Here is a 20,258-nt window from a genome sequence, read left to right as displayed (position 1 = left end):
GGCTGCAGGATGACCTGAAGCCCAGGTTGAATTATTTGGACATCCACAATAACTTGAATCTCAACAATTTGCCATTAGAATGATTCGATAGATCTATAATGCTCACCCAATCCAATTAAATCAAAATAGACTATTTTGAGTACTAAAACCGATAGATGTGTTCACAACTATCCACAGTGAGTGCCATGTGGCAGTTTAGCTTTGTCTCAAGATGTAGAAGCTCCAATGATTGGAAGACTGGACAAATCACTAGAAATAGGTACTGTGCTTAGCAATTCTACAGCGTAAGGAATATGGACTAGACAAGTGGTCTTTTCCATCAGTGTCTTCTGTGAGACGTATGATAGGTGGCTTCAATGCTCAAATAGAATACCACTAAAAGTTATCAATATCCAGATGCGTCACCAGAAACACACATCACCTTTTATGTGCCTAATCTCAGCTAAGAAGAGGAGGGTGAGGTAACATCTTTTTATTGGACCAACTTCTGTTGGTGAGAGAGAGAGAAGCTTTCAAGCCACACAGAGCTCTTCCACAAAATAAAACTATATGGTGGATTCCCCTCACCCAAAAAAAGTGTTTAATAAATGGAATATGTTCTCCAAGTATGTAATTAACAAACTCTAGTGACATTCAGGCACTACCTGCTGTGTTACCTTCAATACAAATATTTTAACTATATCCTACTCCCAGAAGATATTATAGGCTTAATCCTGAGAAATGCTTGTAGCTGTCACTAACGCCTCACTGTTTCTTTTGCTCTCTGTCACTGAGAAATTAATGCAGATTAAGGTAGGGAGTGAATTTAAAGCGGAATAGCTATTCCTGATTAACTTCTTCCAAAATGGATTAAAATAATTCAGATTAAGGCACTCTTATTCCAGAATAAGATTTCCACACAAGAAGTTAATCAGGAATAGCTATTTGCAATAACTTCCCATGCAGACAAGCCATTTGTTGCACCTGCTTATTACTTAGGGTTTTAAACTCTTTGAGGCAGACACTGTATCTTTGTTATGTTTGTACAAGCCCTAGCACAATGAGACTGTGGCCTCTAGATGCTACAGCAATACAAATAAATAATAACAGTTGATGAGCACGTTTCTCGATCAGACTGATTATGCATTTATAATCAATTTACTGTTTTGCAACTTTATATCCACACACTGGGAACACACACAGGCACTGACATTTCAGTGTGCATGCTTAGGACCTTAGGATTCATTCAGTGTCACATTGGTATCTTTATCCCGCTCCGATCTCTCAACCTGGTAGACAAGCAACCTGGTCCGACAGATGGTCACTAATGCTGCATACGGTTCTGCTGACTGATCTGTGTCTATAATCTATTCATTCCATGATGCACTGGGGTAACATTTGATTGCACCATGTTACATTTTTGTTGTTGTTTAAAGCTTCAGTTTGGTTGTTTGTTTGTTTTTTAATATTGGATAAAAGGAAACAAAAATAAAACCAGAAAAAAATGAGATGAGAAAAAAATTATGTCAGGAAAGACAACAGAGTATGGCTGTGGCAACACCGTCTTTCACCCTGACCCAACATGGGAACATATTGATAAACTGTATTCATTTGTATTCTGGTAGTGCGGAAAGGCCCAGATAAGATCGGGGACCATTGTGCCAGGCAAGAAGATACACGCAATGAGAGATCTTCCCCACCCACTCCAAAGACTTCACCATCTAGACAGACAAAAGATGGAAGAAAGAATTATTCTCCCCATTTCACAGATGGGGAGCAGAGGCACAAAGATCAAGGGACTTGCCCAAGATCATGAAGGAGATTTGTAGTAGAGCATAGCAGTGAACATAGTTTTTCTCAAGTCCCAGTCTAGTGCCATTACTGCACAGACAGCTTTTAAAATGCATGCTAAGACATTGTTTTGGGAAGCCTTTGAAACTTTTGGCTCAATAATATTTTGGAAGCTGGGGATCCAAATTACCTGGTTTAGAAGAGGCTGCTTGCAAGTTCCCCATTCTTGCAGTTAGTGAAGAGAGGATAATCCTATAAAGTTTTGTAGACTGGCCAGGTTTAAACAGTTTGCTCTTAATCCCAAACCGCAAAGGTTCAGTGAAAACCCAAGGGTGGTATCTGTTTATGTATAGTACAACCCTGGGGGATGTAAATGAACTCCAATTAAGTAGAAGTTGGAGTAGATGGATCCAGTAGGAGAAAATAAAAATAATTTCTTTTTGTCTCCTCGCCTCCTGAGTCCTGTATCTGCTATTCACACATGCCTATCATATACTAGGACACTAGCACACTGCCTACGTATTAACTGCAGCAGTGGGGCTGGTGATATCTGAAGTCAGATGAAGCGGACATGTAAAGTTGCAACTTGGAACCATTTTAAATCAACAGGGGAAGAACAAAATGTATCCAATTCTAAACAGGGTAGGCAATACTCTCCCTATCTGGCCTGTGGAGTTTGAAGTAGCAAAGTATTAGGAACTGAAACTGGCAAGCAATTACTTTGAGCACAGGAAAATATACATTATGTGGGCCGTGATGCAAAGTCCAGTGAAATCAATCGGAGTCCTTACATCGGCTTTGGATCACGTACACTATCAGCAGAAGTGTCCAAGGGATGATATCCATTATTCTTATCTTGAGTAGTCCCTTGCTGCTCAAGCAGTAATGGTACTCAAGGAGCAAGGTACCAGAATCTGTCCTATTGTGATCTGCTTATTCACATTAGTGAGTAGCTACCCAAGAGTTCCCATAAACTTTGGAACCATCACGTTATTTTCACTGTTAGTCTATGTAGCCTGCCTCCTATTCAAATTCCCTTCTATGGTTTGTTGCATTACAATCTAAATAAATAAGACATACCAGGGTAAGATCTTAAGAAAAGAGGCAATGCCTCATCTATCTCTATGGTGCCCACCCAGAAAACATTTCAGCACATGTATAATTTTACTCATGTGAGTAGCCCCACTGAAGTCAATGGGACTACTTAACATGAGTGAGTGTAAGCATCTCTGGTTCCGTGGGAGGCCCCAGTGGCTTCCTACAGGGGAATAGCTCGCGTTTGGTGAGAGGTCAGTCTAGGCAATTCGCCCTCAGGCAGGGCAAGCGAGCAAGGAGTCTATCGCTCCAACCCCTAGGCAGGGTGAGCAGAGGCAGATCTCTCAGGCCCTCAGGCAGGGTCAGGAGAGCAATTCTCCTGGGGTGGCTAGGGAAAAGGGGAAGGGGACGCAGGCCCACCCGTCTTCCACTGCATCCCAGCCCAGGGCCCTAGCAGTGGCAGAAGCGGCTGCCACTGTGCCGGTGGGGCTCCCGCCACAACATACCGGCTATAAGGCGGCTTCAGCCACAGGCCGTGGCTGTCCCTGGGCTACTTCCTCCCCACTGACCCTAGTACCTGCTTCCTCCGCGGCACGGGGATAGTCCACCTGGTCTAGCGCCGTCAGTCCTTCCTCATCAATGGGGGGTAAGGCAGGAAACTCCTCTTCAGGGGGCAGCTCCTCCAGGTCATTGGAGGTAGGGAATGGCTCGGCCTCGGGCAGCTCCTCCAAGTCCTGTCCCGCTGTAGGGAGGGGCTCAGCGGCCGGCAGTTCCTCCAAATCCGGCCCGGCCTCCGGGGGTGCCCGCCACTCGGGCTGCTCTGGGGTCTCGGCCCAGCCAGGCGGCTCCAGAGCACGGGCTCGGGGTCGGGGTAACTCGGCCCAGTCGTCCTGGCCGGGTTGCCTTGTCCAGCTCCTTAAGGGCCCTATCCAATCCCCGGGCCCAGGTGGGGCCGGGGTTTGTCGGCGGCGGCTAGGTTCTGGCCTAGGCCTCTGCTGGAGCGGCAGCACGTCTGCCTCTGGCAGCAGTCTGGGGCCTACTGAGCTCAGGGGCCAGGCTTTTGTACTTCCCCTTCCTGTTGGGGCTCCGCCCTGTGGCAGCCAATTGGCCTGGCTGGGTTATCCTATCACAGCCCGGGTCCCTTGTTGCCAGGCAGACTCCAGGGCAGGGTGTGAGTTGAGCCAATCAGAGCGCGGGCGTCCTTCCTCAGGCTCTGTCTCCGTGGGAGGCCACAGCGGCTTCCTACAGTGAGTTATGTTATAAGTTAAGCGCTTTCAGGACTGGGGCTTACGTTTGTCCAGAACAGAATTTAATGGGGCATGGAATCTGACTGAGGTCTAAAAATGACAACTTGTTCCACCCATGCTCAGAAGGAAAGGTAAAAAGAGGACATTACAAAAGCTTCAACCATCTTTCTAAAACCCCCTCCCTCCATATTTTTCTGGTGGGGAATTCTCCAGTTATCCTACACAAAAAAGTCAAAATCTCCCCTGCTCAACTTCTACAGTGCAGTCATATGTCGTCAAAAGAAAATCAATTTCAGCTAAGTCCAACTCTAATATTGCCTTATATAACTACTATTAAATCCAATAGTGTCTACACGGCTGCAACATGACACAATGCAAGTCGACTGATACAATGAAAAGATGGCCATTTACAATATTCTGAACCACTGTATTGTGAAGTTCACTGAAATCCAATGTATTTCATTGGAAGGCATTTTAATTCAACCTTGAAGCACGGGCTTCACATGGCCTGAAGCTGAAGGCCTTATGCACCATAATATCATTTTGTGAAAACTTCAGCAGCATAAAGACTTGTTCAACAAGTTTTAGTACCTCTCCTTATTAATTCAGTGCAGACAGAGCCCTTCTTCAGCTGCAATCATTAACTTTCTCTGTGACATTTGTGGTTACAGTAGCATGTAATCTAGGAAATAGTATTACAGCTAAATACTGCGTACCCAGAGAAAATACCTTGCATAACTCATATTATAATGATACTCTCGGTTTCTATTTTAACAAAAGTAGTGAAAACAGTGGTTACAAATTGTTCCTGGATACTATGATGACAGAAACACACAAGTAGGTATATTATCTAGATAGCAAGCAATAGAAAATTGACACTCTGGCTAGACGGAATTCACTGAAAGGATGCACAGAAAGACAGACAGCTAATATGCACTTGTCATAATGCCTTACCCCCAATTTCCTTTTAAATGATGTATGAGAAAAAAATCAGACTAATTTATTGCATTCATATGTCATTGTTATACATCTATACAATCTACGAGTGGAAGGATGTGCTCAGAGTTAATACACGGAAGGTAGATTTGAGTTTTGTTCCCACCTATGCCACACACTTCATGTCTGTGACTTAAGCCTCCTGATTATGAGTACTTTGATTTTAGGAGCCCAACTTGAGACACCTTGGGGGCTGCAGGTGCTCAGCACCTCTGAAAATCAGGCCATGAGTGACTTGCCCTGGTCACACAATAAGCCCGTGGTGGATGCAGGAATAGAAGCCAGGTCTCCCGATTCCCAGAGGGATGCTAGACCATACTGCCACCCACAAATGACATCACATCTATTGACTCCGTACTATCACTCTAAATAGTATAGTGTCTAGACTTGGAGGTCCTTGTAGAATGTCACCTCAGGATGTCTGGCTGGCATCTATATCAGGGATCTATTTCTCATTTGGACACTTAATCACGCCGCCTCAGCTTACCCTGCTATAGGAGGAGGGGTGATCCAAGGCAAGTCTGACGTACAGTGCCTTTCAGATAGAACGTGGCAAACCTAGGTGCCTGGCTATCCCGACTCTAGCCGCTGTGCTAGCCATTAAATCACACATCCTCCCCAAAGCCAAGAACTCAACGCAGGAATCCTGATGTTCAACATTTCACTGCTGTTGTATGGCTGCTGGCAAAGGGTGTCATGTCCCCCTTTAGGAGCTGGTCCACATGGTCTTGTGAACATTTCTTGAGTCTCTAATCTCGACAGTCCACAGTGAAGACAAGAGTTTAGCTCAAAGTTGTAGCCACCTGTACTGTATATCAAAGTCCAGAGCTCCCACCCTGCTAACAACTCCTGTGGGAAAGCCTTATGGTTTTATCTGATGGGATTTGTTTCTTCTTACCCAGTGTTGTTCTTTTTAAAAATCTAAACGTATGAAATTCACACAATGGAAAAACTTCTTCCAGGTTTTATATATGATTGACATAATTATTTGCCATTTAAGGTGCAATGTGTAACAAGACACAGGTGTTTCATATTTTGGTCATGGGCCACCATCTTTAAAGCTGGGGTCACAGCTTGGCAAGGAGGACAGCAGGGAGATAGGAGCACGAGGCTCGGACTCAGGCAACCTGGGATCATATCTCAGGACTGCAATCAATTTCTTCTAAGGCCTTGGGCAAATCACTCAGGGCTAAGTGCACAAAAGAAGTTAAGCGCGGTGACAACGAATGGGGAGAAACAGGCACCTTGGACCGTGATTCACAAAAGCCAGTGCGCTACGCCCAGGGCCTCCTAAGTTTGCCAACGGGAGATGCTGACAATCTGAGTGCACGCGAAGCCCCTCCCCGCTCATGGAGATGAGTGTGTAAATCCAGGCCGCAGGGAGGGCCTACCCCTGCTAATGAATCACGGCTAGGAACTTTTCTCTGGAGATAGGAGCCATTTTTGGAGGAAACCAGAGGAGGGGGACACCAGACTGCCCACATCACTTTTAGCCCCGTGGTTAGGTACTCACCTGGGATGTGCATGCTTTCTCTCTCTCTCTCTCTCTCTCTCTCACATGACTCTATCAGAGAGAGAGTGAGCACACGAGCATGAGCATGGTTATCACACTTATCTAGAAGGTGGAAGACCCAGGATCCAGTCCCACTGCTCCAGTGACTTCATTCACAGTGGAGCAGCTTCAACAGGACAGACTGAGGGAGCCTCCTGTCAAACTGTCCCATTGCCCAGTGGTGAGAGCACTCACCTGAGACTGGCCCCTCCCTGTTCAAGTCCCTTATTCCTCGCAGGCAGAGGGGGCACTCGAACCAGGGGTCTCCCACACCCCATGTGAGTGACCTAACCACAGGGACTAAAGGTAAGGATGTTGAGCTGTCCCCTCCTCACCCCCCACATCTTTTTGTGTGAACTCGCCTTTGGGGCCCCATCCAGTCAGTGGCCTGTGAAGACATCCACTGGAGCAGGCCCCACGTGTGACGTAGGCAGCCTAGTGTCTACCTTCCCCTGGTCCTTGACCTACTCTGGGGCTTAGGTGGAAATAGGCAGCTGGACAGCTACCAGCCATGTGCATGCACAGAGGCAGACACACAGGGGCCTAGAGAACTTTCATTGCAACATCTTAGGCACCAAGTGAGTTTAGATGTCTAGAGGGTGGCTCAGGAGAATTTTGAGCATAGCAATGAAGTTTAAAAGGGGGACTTAGGCACCTTTTGTGCATCCAGGCCCCTGTTCCTCAGTTTTCCCCTTGTCAAATGGTGATAATACTTCATTTCTCTCACTTTGTGTCCTGCTCGTCTACTTGGATTATCAATTCTTTGGCCCAAAAAACAGTCTCTTATGGTGTGTGTGCATTGTATCTAGCATAACAGAGATAAGAGGCTCCAGTTGAGATTGTAAGGGATATCTACACAGCCTGCAGGAGCGAGCCGCCCAGCCCGTGTCCACAGCCTCGGGCCAGCAGGGCTTGTGCTAGATCTTTAAATGTAGCCGTACCGTCAGCACACGGACGTTGGGAGTGGGGAAGGGTCCCGTCACTGTTAACTCAAGCCACTAAGTTCTAGTGGGCTTTTCAGGACGCAATCCTGGTGTAAGGGATGGCTCAGAAGCACAGTCAGTTCAGTGTCACCCACCCCATCTGAAACTGAAAAATATCGCCGCCTCTACAGCCTGGGCTACTTTCACTGCTTGAGCACAGGACACCTCAAGCCCCCTTGGACTGGGGGAAAGCTGAGTATTCCCTCTTCCCCAGGGCATTTCAACAGCACCTAGCTCAAGTTGCAATGTCCAGTAAAGTCAGTGAAAAGCCTCCCCTTAACCCCAGTCTGACTGAACCAGGCCCATTAACTGAGTTCCACTACACACAAGCACACTGCAGGAGTTCAGCCTCCCTCGGCTAGCCTCAAATCCCTTGAAACTTGACCAGCCCTTTAAGACCTGGCCATTCCAGCTCACCTCCAGTTATCCTCAAAGCTCTGGGTCTTATTCCTCCCAGGGCTGGTAGCAGGACCCTAGGGAAACCAGTTCTCTTCCAGCTCACAGGAGAAGGATTACCTGCTTCAGGTCTCTGCTCCCTCAACCTAGCCCGAAAGGGCAGCTTAGTGTCAATCTGTTGCAGATGCAGAACAGCTTCCAACTTCTCAAGCACCTAAGGCCACCTCCATGTGCTGGGCTGCAGCCTCTAATCCCATCTGTTGCTGGTCAAACAATTAGCTGCACCTACTCTGTCTCTCAGCCCCTAAGCAGCTGTGGCAGAGTGGTGTTTATACCTCCCCAGCACACATACACTTACTTTACACCAGGTGCCTAAATGCCGTTCAGAATAAGAACAAACTTACATGAGTGCTTAAAGATGAGGCAAACTGGTGGGAGTGCAAAGGGAGAAACTTGTCCTGTTGTTTGTTGCAATACAACAGAGAGGTTTCCTTCAGATCCCTGGCCAGGAATTTGGGGCAGCCCAAAGGAAAGATTGCCCCCAAGTATCCATCCCAAGTTTTGTGCTGTGCAGAGCACGTGCAAAGACAGGACAGCAGGAGCTCAGGTAGGGCTGGATGAACACTCAAACGATGCAGATATGTGACCTTGGGGTCTATGTACCTAACGACGAAGTCTCATTGGGCTGATATAAGGAGTTCCCGGTGACTGGAAACACAACACTTGATAAGGACGGGGTCTGAGCCCCCACCCCTCACTTACATCATTCCTATTCTATGCCTAAATTGGGCACCTGACATTCCCAACCACCTCCCACCCAGGAAAAAGATCTATTTATTTATTAATGTTTGGAAAAAGAAAGATTCAAACCCTACTTCGACAACCCCCCCCCCGCTGTCCCTTTAAATGTACTAGGCTGAAACCTCGTATGTTCTTTAATGTTGGAGCAAATATTATCTCAGTGGCAACATAAATGCACTGATTATGGTCTTTAAAAAGGAAATGCTGACACAGGTTAGTGTACTACACTGCAGAGGATTTCATTGTCATCCAGAGCCCATTTACAGAACATTATTATTCTCCTGCATAGCCTCTCTGTGCACTTCACTGAAGGGAGAATTGCTAGCATTTAGCATGCTAAATGCTTAGTCACTGAAAAGGCCCTGATTCTTCCCTCTCCCCCCTGCATCCATGCATCCTAATTATGAAAATTCATTCTCCAGGGAGAATAAAAGGGATCATCTCTGGAGAGCCTCCTGTCTCCAGACGGCTATCCACCAGAGAGGATAACTAGGACATGCACGCAGGAGTGACTGGTTCCATGGTTCTCCAAACTGGTTGCAGAGGGAGTGACTGCAGATGTCACAGAGCTGGCAGGAGGCCGGCGACTCTGTTTTGTGGCAGCAGTTGAGGTTTTGCATTGCATGGGAATGAAAACAAAAACCCTCTCAAAAACAGAATTGTGTCACACAGTTTTTGGCTTGAAACCTGAGCTTCTCAGTTCAGGAAGGATTTTTGGTCCAAAGCTCTCTGGTCACTTTGGAAGAGAGTGAGACTCTTGCCTCAATAGCCTGGAGGATAGGGTACTAGTCAGAGAGAACCAGGTTCAAAACTCTGCACTGCTTTATTCAAAGCAGCTAGAGATTTTTATTCTTTTTAATCCCTGGTCACTCTGAGTCAGGCAGAGCAGGGTCTCTCCCGTCCCATACTTATCCAGCTTTGAACTGAAGATTTTGAAGTTGTAAAGCTGAGCCGCAAATTCCACAGATTTTTCTGAGGCCAGAAGAGACCATGAGAACCTCTAGTCCAGTGGTTTTCAACCTTTTTTCATTTGTGGACCCCCAAAACATTTTGAATGGAGGTGTGGACCTGTCTGGAAATTTTAGACAGTCTGCAGACCCCCACGGGTCCACAGACCACAGGCTGAAAACCACTGCTCTAGTCTGATCTCTTGCATAACACAGGCCAGATCTCCTCCTCCAGTGACTTCTGCACCTATTTAAATTAGCATATCTTTTAGAAAGAAATGTCACAACAGCACATTTTTTCCTATAATTCCGGTTACCTTGTACGCCCCTGGCAATGTCCTGTGACATTTCAGTACTCCCACTTTGTCCTCACTCCGAATATTGGAAATACAGAAACGCAGAAAAACAAAAAAATAATGGGAACGTTAAGTGCATTTTATTTTTTGAGTTGCAAGGGCCCAGAGCTTCAAACAGATTTTAGCTGCAGTTAATGGAAGTTGCACTGTTAAAATTGTGTTCAATGACTTTGCAATGCATTCTAAAGTGCCTGTATTTGTCAAGGAAATGTCACTATCTTTCCAACATCTCCTGTATCGACGAAGCCTTTTTTTTAAAAGCTACCTGTGATCAACAGGACATTTAAGTCTCCGAGAGAGAAAAAGAAAACGACATAATGCCGAGAAGGGGTCTACTTTGCTCATCGGCACACACACATCGGCCCTGATCCAATATCTAACTCTTCAAGGGCAGACCCCTTCTGCTTGAAGTCAATGGGGATCACAAAGGAATAGAAATCTTCCCGATGGAGGTCAGTTTAGGCCTGGGGCCACAGATCACACCAAACACCCACCTTTGGCACTTTTATACAGTGAAGGAAAAGCTGGTTGGAAAAAATAAGTTTTGACACAATTTTTGCAGTTCCTACTCTCCACATCTCCCGTTTATTTAAAAAAAACCAAAACCCTAACTATTTTTCTGAATAGCGCCAGTTAAAGAGTGAAATTCACCCCAGTGCAAAGGAGTCTCACAAGGGCTTGTATATTGTTTAAATCCTAGTTTAAGAGTTTCACTGAGGCTTAGGTAATGGGTTAGAGTGCTAGGTATTATTTGTGCTCCATTTAGTGCCTCGGCCATCCCAGGGCCCTGCTGTGCTAGACACTGTATAAAAGTATAGTCAGAGAAAATCCCTTTCCCAAACAACTTGCAATCTCTCTAGCTCTCTATTCTGGGGGAACTTCACAATAACATTCATCTATTATAGAAATTAAAGGATGTGCACATATTTCACAGGGTAGGGAGATGCTGAGGCAATGTTCTGTATAACTGTATTACACTCCTCTTCTTCATGCATTTCAGCTTAACTCTTTGCTGAAGCACAGGCCGGAGTTCTGTCTTTTCAGGATGTTTCCGAAGACATTACATAGAGTTCAATCTCAGAGCTACCGTACATAAACTCCTAATAAGTAGGTGTCACTAGTTCCCAGTCTACTTCAAAGAGAGAGAGTCCCATACATTTTTTTTTTTAGTAAACAGACATTTCATGCACACACAATACATTGTAAAAAGTGAAGAGTCAATGATTGTATAATTAAGGATAGTAGCATAATACATACACACAAAGGGGCTGAATTAAGGTTGCACAGGCTTTAATTCTAGCATTCTGGCCGAATTAAGGATCCACAGACTTAATTCTGGCATTCCTAACATTTGAATGAGTTACTTTGCAACCTTAATAATATTCTTTTAACATAGTTTTTTGCATCTAATATTTAAATCTGAGGTTCCAGCATAACATGTGCACTTCTATACTTTAAGACAAACGTATAAACATGTTCCCCTATGATACCTTTTCAGAGATGATTTCTCAGTCCTGATAGCATGAACATAATATGGAGTGTGTGTCACTTCTGAGCAAAGAACAGCAGCATCTCAATTCTCTTCCAAATGCTTCAGAACTCTGTCAGCCAATAAAAAATCTGGGGCTTGCCAGAGCTAGCAGCATTCCAGCTCTTGGCTTAATAGCAGAGCGGTCCTCAGTTGCTGGTGAAACAGAAAACTGCAGCCTATATCCAAAGTGGTGCCAGTTTTGGGATCAGCATATAAAATATCCATTCCTTGGCTCTCTCCAAGGATCTCACGCTACAGAGCACTATCTTTTCCCCTTATCTCACTCAGCTCTGCCCCTGTTCTCTCTTTAACTGAGTCAGAATCCCAGTTGAAAACAGTTAGCTGATGGCAAAATTTAATTTCCATAGGCCACGCAGACAAATGTTCCATCCCATCCCTCCCAGGTCTCGGTTTACAAAACACACAGTGGTGGACCAAGCACTATTCTAATGGAGGGCTTCCCTAGTAAGTCAAACTGGAAGAGCACTCACCTGTATCCAAAGTGGTACAGGGATTTGGACCCAGCCCTCACAGCAGACACCTCTCTTGGTCCTGCATCAATCAGCCACTAAGTCAACAGAGTTATTTTTAACACTTTCATTTATAACCTTTACCCTCCTGAGCCCTGCGTGTCTCAACTCTCAAATGGGGAATATTGCAATGATCAATGTAGACAGGATCTCCACCAATAGATGTAGCTGTACACTTATTTTAGTGTGAAGCTCTGGTCTTGTATGTTACGTTATTGTATCCGATCATGGGGGCATAGTAATTAAGTCCAGCTTTTGGTGCTGGAGTTGTTACTTGCAGTGTTCCAGGAAATCTCTGTGATTTCTATAGGTGAGTGCTACGATATGTGTGGGACCTGCAAGACTCCTTGGACGTGACAAAACTTCAGTAACAGCTACTGATTGTGTCTAGTAACTGCCACACCCTAGACTTGGATGTTTCTAGGCCTTTCTAGCCGAGTTACCCTGTCCTGCTCTCTGCATGTGTGTAGAGACACAAAGTAATGCAACTAAAATCCCTGTCCCCTCCTCACTGTTTCTCTCCCTTTCTTTGGATGGGGGAAAAAAAAAAAAAAGCTGCAGGACAAGCATATAGGTTACACATACATATCAAAACAGACAAAAACCACAATGCCTATAAATTGCCTTGTCTCAGCAGTAGACAGATTAAACCATCACATCTTCCTTATCAGCCAGTATTTTTCCACCTACTTCTCCTTGATGTCCCTGGGCAAATATCAAAGATTTCTCATTTAATTTTAATGACATTAAAAGTAGGCCCTGTCCTTGAGACAGTATCTAATTTTTCTTTATGAAAGCCACCATAAATTCTATGTCTAAAGCCCCTGAAAATCCAATAATAGAGGTGTTGTTAAAATAATCTAAAAATATAAACTAAAAGAGTCTCTCTCAAAGGAATCATTAGAAAAATTGATGAAGCTTGTTTCTTTTCCTTGCTGTTTCTGAGGACTCATTATATATATAAAAAGCATGAAAAGATAACTATGTCTAGGAAGTAAAGATAAAAGTTATTGCAAGCCAGTATAAGACCCTGTTTTCAGTTGCTTATTAACTTTGCCAGCCAACTATTTTAACAGCCAACTGTTTGGACTGAAATTTTTCATGCAGGGTGTGATCATGTAATTCAAAACTGTAGAATAATACATACACACAAGGGGGCTGAATATAATCATTAATGGTATAGAGAAAAAGAATAGGGAAGTGTTATTTACCCCTTCACATAACATAAGCACTCAGAGTCACCCAATGAAATTAAAAGGCAGCAGATTTGAAACAAACAAAAGGAAGTACTTGTTCACATAACACACAATCATCTATGGAACGCATTGACATAGGATATTGAAAAAGCCAAAAATATAACTGGGTTCAAACAAGAATTAGATAAGTTAATGGAGGAAAGGTCCATCACTGGCTATTAAAGGAGATGGTCAAGCATGCAACACCGTGTTCTGGGTATTTCTAAACCTCCAACTGCCAGAAACTGGGCTCGGATGACAGGGATGGATCTCTCAAAATTGCCCGGTTCTCTTCATTCCCTCTGAAGCTTCTGGCACAGGCCACTTGTCAGAAGATAGGATACTGAGCTACGTGGACCATTGCTCTGACCCAATATGGCTGTTCTCAAATTCTTATGAATTAAGGTTCCACGAGCAAGTGCTAACTTGCTTTTTTAATTGGTGAATTCAGTGCTCATGAATACCAGTAGTTCATATCTCTAGATATGGGGCATGCCGCAAAGCCCATTCAAATCAATCTTTCTGTGGAGCTTTGAAACAGCTGAAAGCAAAGTCCATGGCACAGACAGGCTCTAGGCTAGTATTCCTCACATTGTGGTGTAATTGTACTGCAGTTGTGACATGGGAAACCCCTTTCTAGTCCACTCCCAATGGTTTTTCTTGAGCTGTGGCTGACAACTGGGTGAAACTGTGTAGCCATCAGAATGAACTAGGGCATAGAACACTGAAATTAAAGACAGAAAAGACCTGTTAAACTATCCAGTTGCAGAAATGTTTCCTGAAGAGTGGTGCATCCCATCAGCACTTTGCTCAATCTAGTATTAATTGATACGTGGGATTCTAGAACTCCCCTTGGGAAAATAATCTTCATTTATGTTTCTACAAAACATCAAAGTAATGCACATTGGGAAACTTAATCCCAACTATACATATAAAATGATGGGGTCTAAATTACCTATCACCACTTAAGAAAGAGATCTTGGAGTCATTGTGGATAGTTCTCTGGAAACATCCGTCAATGTGCAGCAAAAGTAAAAAAAAAGCTAACAGAATGTTGGGAATAATTAGGAAAGGGATAGATAAGAAGACAGAAAATATCATATTGCTTCTTTATAAATACATGGTACACCCACATCTTGAATACTGCGTGCAGATGTGGTCACCTCATCTCAAAAAAGATATATTGGAATTGGAAAAGGTACAGAAAAGGGAAACTAAAATGATTAGGGGTATGGGAAAGCTTCCATATTTGGAAAGAATAATCAGACTGAGATTTTTCAGATTGGATGACTAAGGGGGGATATGACAGAGGTCTATAAAATCATGAGTGGTGTGGAGAAAGTAAATAAGGAAGTGTTATTTATTCCTCATAACAGAAGAACTAGGGGTCACCATATGAAATTAATAGGCAGCAGATTTAAAACGAACAAAAGGAAATATTTCTTCACACAATGCACAGTCAACCTGTGGAACTCCTTGCCAGAGTATGTTGTGAAGGCCAAGACTATAACAGGGCTTAAAAAAGAACTAGATAAATTCATGCAGGATAGGTCCATCAATAGCTATAAGCCAGGATAGACAGGAATTGCTGTTTGCCAGAAACTGGGAATGGGCGACGGGATGGATCACTTGATGATTACCTGCTCTGTTCATTTCCTCTTAAGCACCTGGCATCGGCCACTGTCAGAAGACAGGATATTGGGCTAGATGGACCATTGGTCTGACCGAGCATGGCCGTTCTTATATTCTTATATGTTCTTATGTCAAACTATTGAACCGCTGAAATCTGCACAGTATGATTAGAAAATTCAGGAGAACAGGCTTTTTTTGTGGGGAGGGGGCATTTGTCATTTGAGTTTCCATCAAGATCTCAGGGATGGCTACAAAAACAAAAATGGAAGTAGCAGAAGTGCCATGAGTGGCATTATTACCTGACTAGAGATCAGGTGGCTTATAATGGTAAGAGAATGTGTTGCAGCAGATGACTTTTTTTTTAATGCTATCCACACTAGGGACTCGCCTATGGAAATATCTGATATTGCTGGATATGTGTGTGTTCTATAATTAGATGCTTGCCTAGAAAACAAAGCGGTCATCCACAGTTTACACTACTATGCTACTAACCAGTGATATACAACCACCCAGTGATAATAACAAAGGCCAATGGTCCTGTAATGGTTTTCTTGCATAGTCGCTGCCCTTAAACTGGACTCTTGGGGGGAAAATAATAAGTGTACAGCAATTTTTTCACATGATTATTTTATCCAGAACATTAACTGCAGTCTTATTACTACTGTCCACAAGAGAAAACAAATCATCCTATTTGCATAAAGCAGAGTTGGTTTCTGGAACAAAACAAAGTTTTGTATTATGTTAATGTTTCGTCTCATTGTCACAAATTATATGCAAGATTTTACCACTTACTTTTTATGCGCAGGCACGTGAGTCTTGCAGCCAGGAGAGGGCATGTTTAGAGTTAATCGTCAAGACCACTAATGGAGATTCTTGCTGCAGCAATTCCTAATGGAGCTTAACTGTGCAAATGTTTCCGTACATCTAAGTCTCTGTTACATCTCTTTCAACGAAACCAAAAGAAATACTGAAATAACCTTGATATGCCTGACTAATATGCATATAGAGATGGAATACCAACTGGTAAATAGAACAGTCCACTGGGAAGAAGAGTTCCTGGGGTTCTGGTTTGCTGTGGGACTTTAGATAAGTCACTTAATTCTTCCTCAGTTTAACCAACTTTCAGTTAGAACAAGTTTCACCTCCATACCTAATTCCTCCAGAAAGAACTATGATTCTGGACCCCCCAATGATAGGCAGTGCCTACAAGGCAAAACTGAGTCCTAAATAACTAATATTACAAATCTATTTGAATTCAAGTATTTGTATTCCTGCAAAGATTCAGCTGTCTATAATTTAGGGAGAACATCAGCACCTCTGGTAGCAGAACAGTAGGACTCTTAGATACGTGAAGGGAACTTTAGCCAAAGTCAAGAGAAAGCTTGGAGCTTTGAGGCAGCTGAATTCCTCTGCTCTATCTTTGATATTAGTTCTCATTTGCCTGATATGGCTAATATCTGAATTAATTAATGCTATTTGGAAATGGAAAGAACGAAAGACCTGAGCAGAAGGAAACTCTTCTACTAATGAGTAGAATGGGTGAGAGAGATCTTCTACAAAGAGTCAGTCATGTTTTCATCTTGGAAAGACACGCATGGGCACTTTAATAGTTCCTATCAGTACTAACCCTTGGCAGTTCTTCAGGTCAAGTTCTCTCCAGAAAGATTGCATATTGTCTTTTGTCCTGCATACTGAAAGGGCAAAGACATCCCTTGATCCCAGACATCATTATACGTTCCTGAGTGCCAGCAGGCCAGCCAGATCATGAAAACTAAAAATAACATTAGAGTTAATGCACATGTTACTTCTGGGGATGCTTGCTCGCCTCGGGCAGATGAACCATCCCTCTTCGACAACTTGATAGGAATGTGTTATAAATCTAGATCTGCATGAATCTGGACTAAAATTCAAGCAGCCTTTGTGAAGTTATATCATTGTACTGAAGAATGTTGACTTGAAAGTCAATGATTTGCTAGCAGCGATGAGGGAACGTTCAAGGTCATGATTTTGCCAAGAAAGCAAGAAACTCCTTCAATTTTAGTGTACTCCAGGAGAAGGGAAAATTTAGCTAAATGATAAAAGAAACTGACAGATCAGAAAAGGGGGGAGGTGCGGTGGGGATCTGTTCTAATGGTACAGCTGGAAGGATCTATTTTTCCAGATGGGTAGTGAGGAATCCTCAACTGAGTTCTTGATTCATAATTGATTAATCAATCTGAGGGAGTTAAAAGTCAAAGGCTGATTCTCAGCACGTTCAGCACTACAGCAAGGAATTTAAGGGGCACTGGCAGGTAATACAGAATCCCCAAAATTAGGTTTTGTAGGGGAAAAATAGGCTTAGGATACATTTTTTTTTTTTCATTTTTTAAAATAAATTAAAAAGAGGTGAATTTTCAATTTAAACATTTGGATTTTCCCTACATGATTTACAACCCAAACATTAACAGCACTGAGCAGGTACATAACCTGTTTCCCCCCCCCCCAAAAAAAAATACAAACTACCAGCTTGTCTGTGTATTCAAGATGAGTGAATGCAAAACACATAATAAGCAAACAGCATAAATGCTGAAAAGTCAAGTATATTCTTTAAATATTCTATTAATTGAAGGTGTTTCTTACATAGGTGGTGGGTTACACACAAACACGCACTTTATCTATACACACACAAACACGCACACAAATATTTTTGCAGAACATGTTGAGAAGGAAGTAAGTGTTTAAGGGTCTGTCTATACTGACGGCGGCAAAGTCACCACCGCCAGATCGATCTTTCTGGATCAATTGAGCGGTCAGTGTAGACCCGCTCAATCGATCAGGAAATCGACTGAGTAAAACCACTCCTGTCAACTGCCGCCAAATCTCCAGGTAAGTGTAGACCGGGGCTAAGAGATCATATAATTAAGAATCACTGTCTAAATACATAGGACTAAATTCAGTTCTGGGAAGCATGAATAATTCACTCACAATATTTTTACACCTGTAAAATGCTTTTCACTCATGGATCCAGAAGTAGTTGAGAAAGTTGTGTAAGTATTATTATTATATAAATATTAGAAGTATTACATTGTTATATAAGCTCCTTTTTCAGATGGAGAAACTGAGTAAAGAAAGGTTAAGTGACGGTGACCAGATGTCCTGATTTTACAAGGATAAGTCCTGGTATTCAGAGCTTGTCTTAAATAGTGCCTATTACTCCACCAACTGATCCTGATTTTTCACACTTGGTATCAGATCACCCTACAAATCTAAACAGTGAGACAACAGCAGAACCAGGAGCAAAACCCATGTCTCTTCATGTCCAGTTTCCATGTTTTAGCCATGACCATTTTCTACTCTAAATGACGTTCTGGGCGTGTGTTGCTCCTGTCCATTTAGCTACTGCTCAAGACAGCTTTAAACCAGAGAAATGACCGTCAACAACATTTAGTACTGAAGAGCGAGGAAATCACTGGGGACCAGAATGGTGTCACCTGGTTAACCAAGCAATTGTCACTTTGAGAAGGCTATTTCAGGGCAAACCTAGCTTGTGTTTGGCCCCAAACCCACCCCCTGCCACAAGAATGGCATTATACAACATTAATTTCCAAATTATCCTTTCAGTTTTATTTCAAATAAAGTATAGAAAGTCAACAACAATCCAAAATGTTCATGGAAAACTCCAGGGCCCGAATCCAACGTCCACTGAAATCACAGAGTGTCTTTCCACTTACTTCAGTGGGCATTGAATCAGGCCCTAAGGTCTAATAATAATAAATAAAAAATGTGCAACTTTATTTCAAAGACCATGAGTTCAGATGACTCTTTTGTCAATTCCTGCAGGTGAAAGGCAATAAAAAAACACCCTCTCTCAAATGACCAATTCCTCTGGAAGCACAAGAGTATGGTGGATTTTGGAATACAAATCAAGATGTATTTATTAAGTTTAGCATTCAAGTAAGATTTCTGATTGGGTTTTATTCCTGGAAATTTGGGTTGCATACTGTGTCTTATAGCTTTGGCAGGAATTCCCGTGCTGCTCATCGTAGGTAGCATTTGATTATTTTTGTGTGTTAATAGGTAGTATCTCAGTGGCAAAGAAACAGGTGCATAAAAAGTTAATAAAATAAATCATAATCTTGCACAGAAATTGCACACAACAAAGCTTCAACACAAAACAGTATGAAGTAATAGGAGAGGAAGAGATACATTAAGAGGGATGGGCGAGGAAGGAAAGAGATTTGAAATGAGGGCAAAAGAAATAAGAAATGTGTTCCTGATTAATGTGATCCCCACGTGCGGGGTCTGCAATTGTGCAAGGCAATTACATAGGGCACGTTAGGAGTGGAAAACTCCTTGGTCCCAGAGCAGAGTTGAGGCAGGCTGACAGAGTAGTGTGTGGGAAAACTTGCCCTTCTGTACATAAAACACCATGGGGCCTGTTTCCTGTTCCTCGTCGTATCACATGTCCTGGCAGAATTTTTTTGGCTGGCATTCACTGCTCCTGGGTCACTTTTCAGGAGTGGTGGGCTCTGTCCAGCATCCTCTGCTCAGTACCCAGTCTGGAACCCTGCTTCTCAACCTTTGACTCACATTCAAGTTCCTGTTTTTTCATTTGTGTTCTCTGAATTCAGTTGTGCCCTAGGCTTTGTGGTTCCTCCCCCTTGGTTTTGGGGGACAGGCCTTCTATCCCAGTGCCTGCAGTAGGTACCTAACACACAGGACTTCATCTATGACATCTGGGGTTCTCGGCTCAATCTCCCCCACTGGCACTCAGATGCTGAACCTTTGACCCCACTCCTATCCCTGCATTTCCAATCTGACCACCACATTCCGTTGACCCTAGTTTCATAAGCCGCAGAATGGGGTGGGCCACCCGGGCCACGGCCTGACCAACTTTTAGCGCCTTAATTTATATCCAAGTCAACACCCGCCTCTCGGTCGGAAATTGGAATCGTGCCAAGCTTCTCCCAGGGGATTCCCCACCCGGACGTTGGAACTGGTCTCGAAGTTACTACTCGCTGACTCACCCAGCCACTGCCCCGTCGCTCACCAAAGTACGACGCTCCCCTGCGATGGCAGCAACCTAGCTCTCCAGCTCCGTGGGGCTGCACAGGGACAATGGGAGGGGGAGGCAGCAGGAGCCGACATGCAGAGGGAAGGGGGGGAGGGGAAAGAGGATGACAAGAGCCGGGGTGCAGAGGGGAGCTGATGAAGGAGCTGGGGCATAAAGCCAAGGAGGGCAAGGAGAGGACGGGCTGTTTACTAGGG

General features: G+C 43.7%; 1 protein-coding gene and 1 long non-coding RNA gene across 2 annotated transcripts in view; one reads left to right on the top strand and one right to left on the bottom strand.

The window, feature by feature from the left end:
• Positions 1-20,258, bottom strand: part of CNTNAP5 (contactin associated protein family member 5) — a 385,501-nt gene that overhangs the window by 230,145 nt on the left and 135,098 nt on the right. The gene's annotated exons all lie outside the window — the stretch shown is intronic.
• On the top strand, positions 8,434-9,777 carry LOC137167791 (uncharacterized). The gene is made up of 2 exons (XR_010924192.1): positions 8,434-8,586; positions 9,203-9,777. It is a non-coding gene; the product is annotated as an uncharacterized lncRNA (long non-coding RNA).

Source organism: Emydura macquarii, unplaced genomic scaffold, assembly GCF_026122565.2.
Source record: "Emydura macquarii macquarii isolate MOO-44397 ecotype Brisbane River unplaced genomic scaffold, CSIRO-AGI_Emac_v2 contig_2988, whole genome shotgun sequence".
Lineage (NCBI taxonomy): Eukaryota > Metazoa > Chordata > Testudines > Chelidae > Emydura > Emydura macquarii.
Note: the sequence above shows the minus strand (reverse complement) of the source record. Positions and strands in the feature narration are given on the sequence as shown.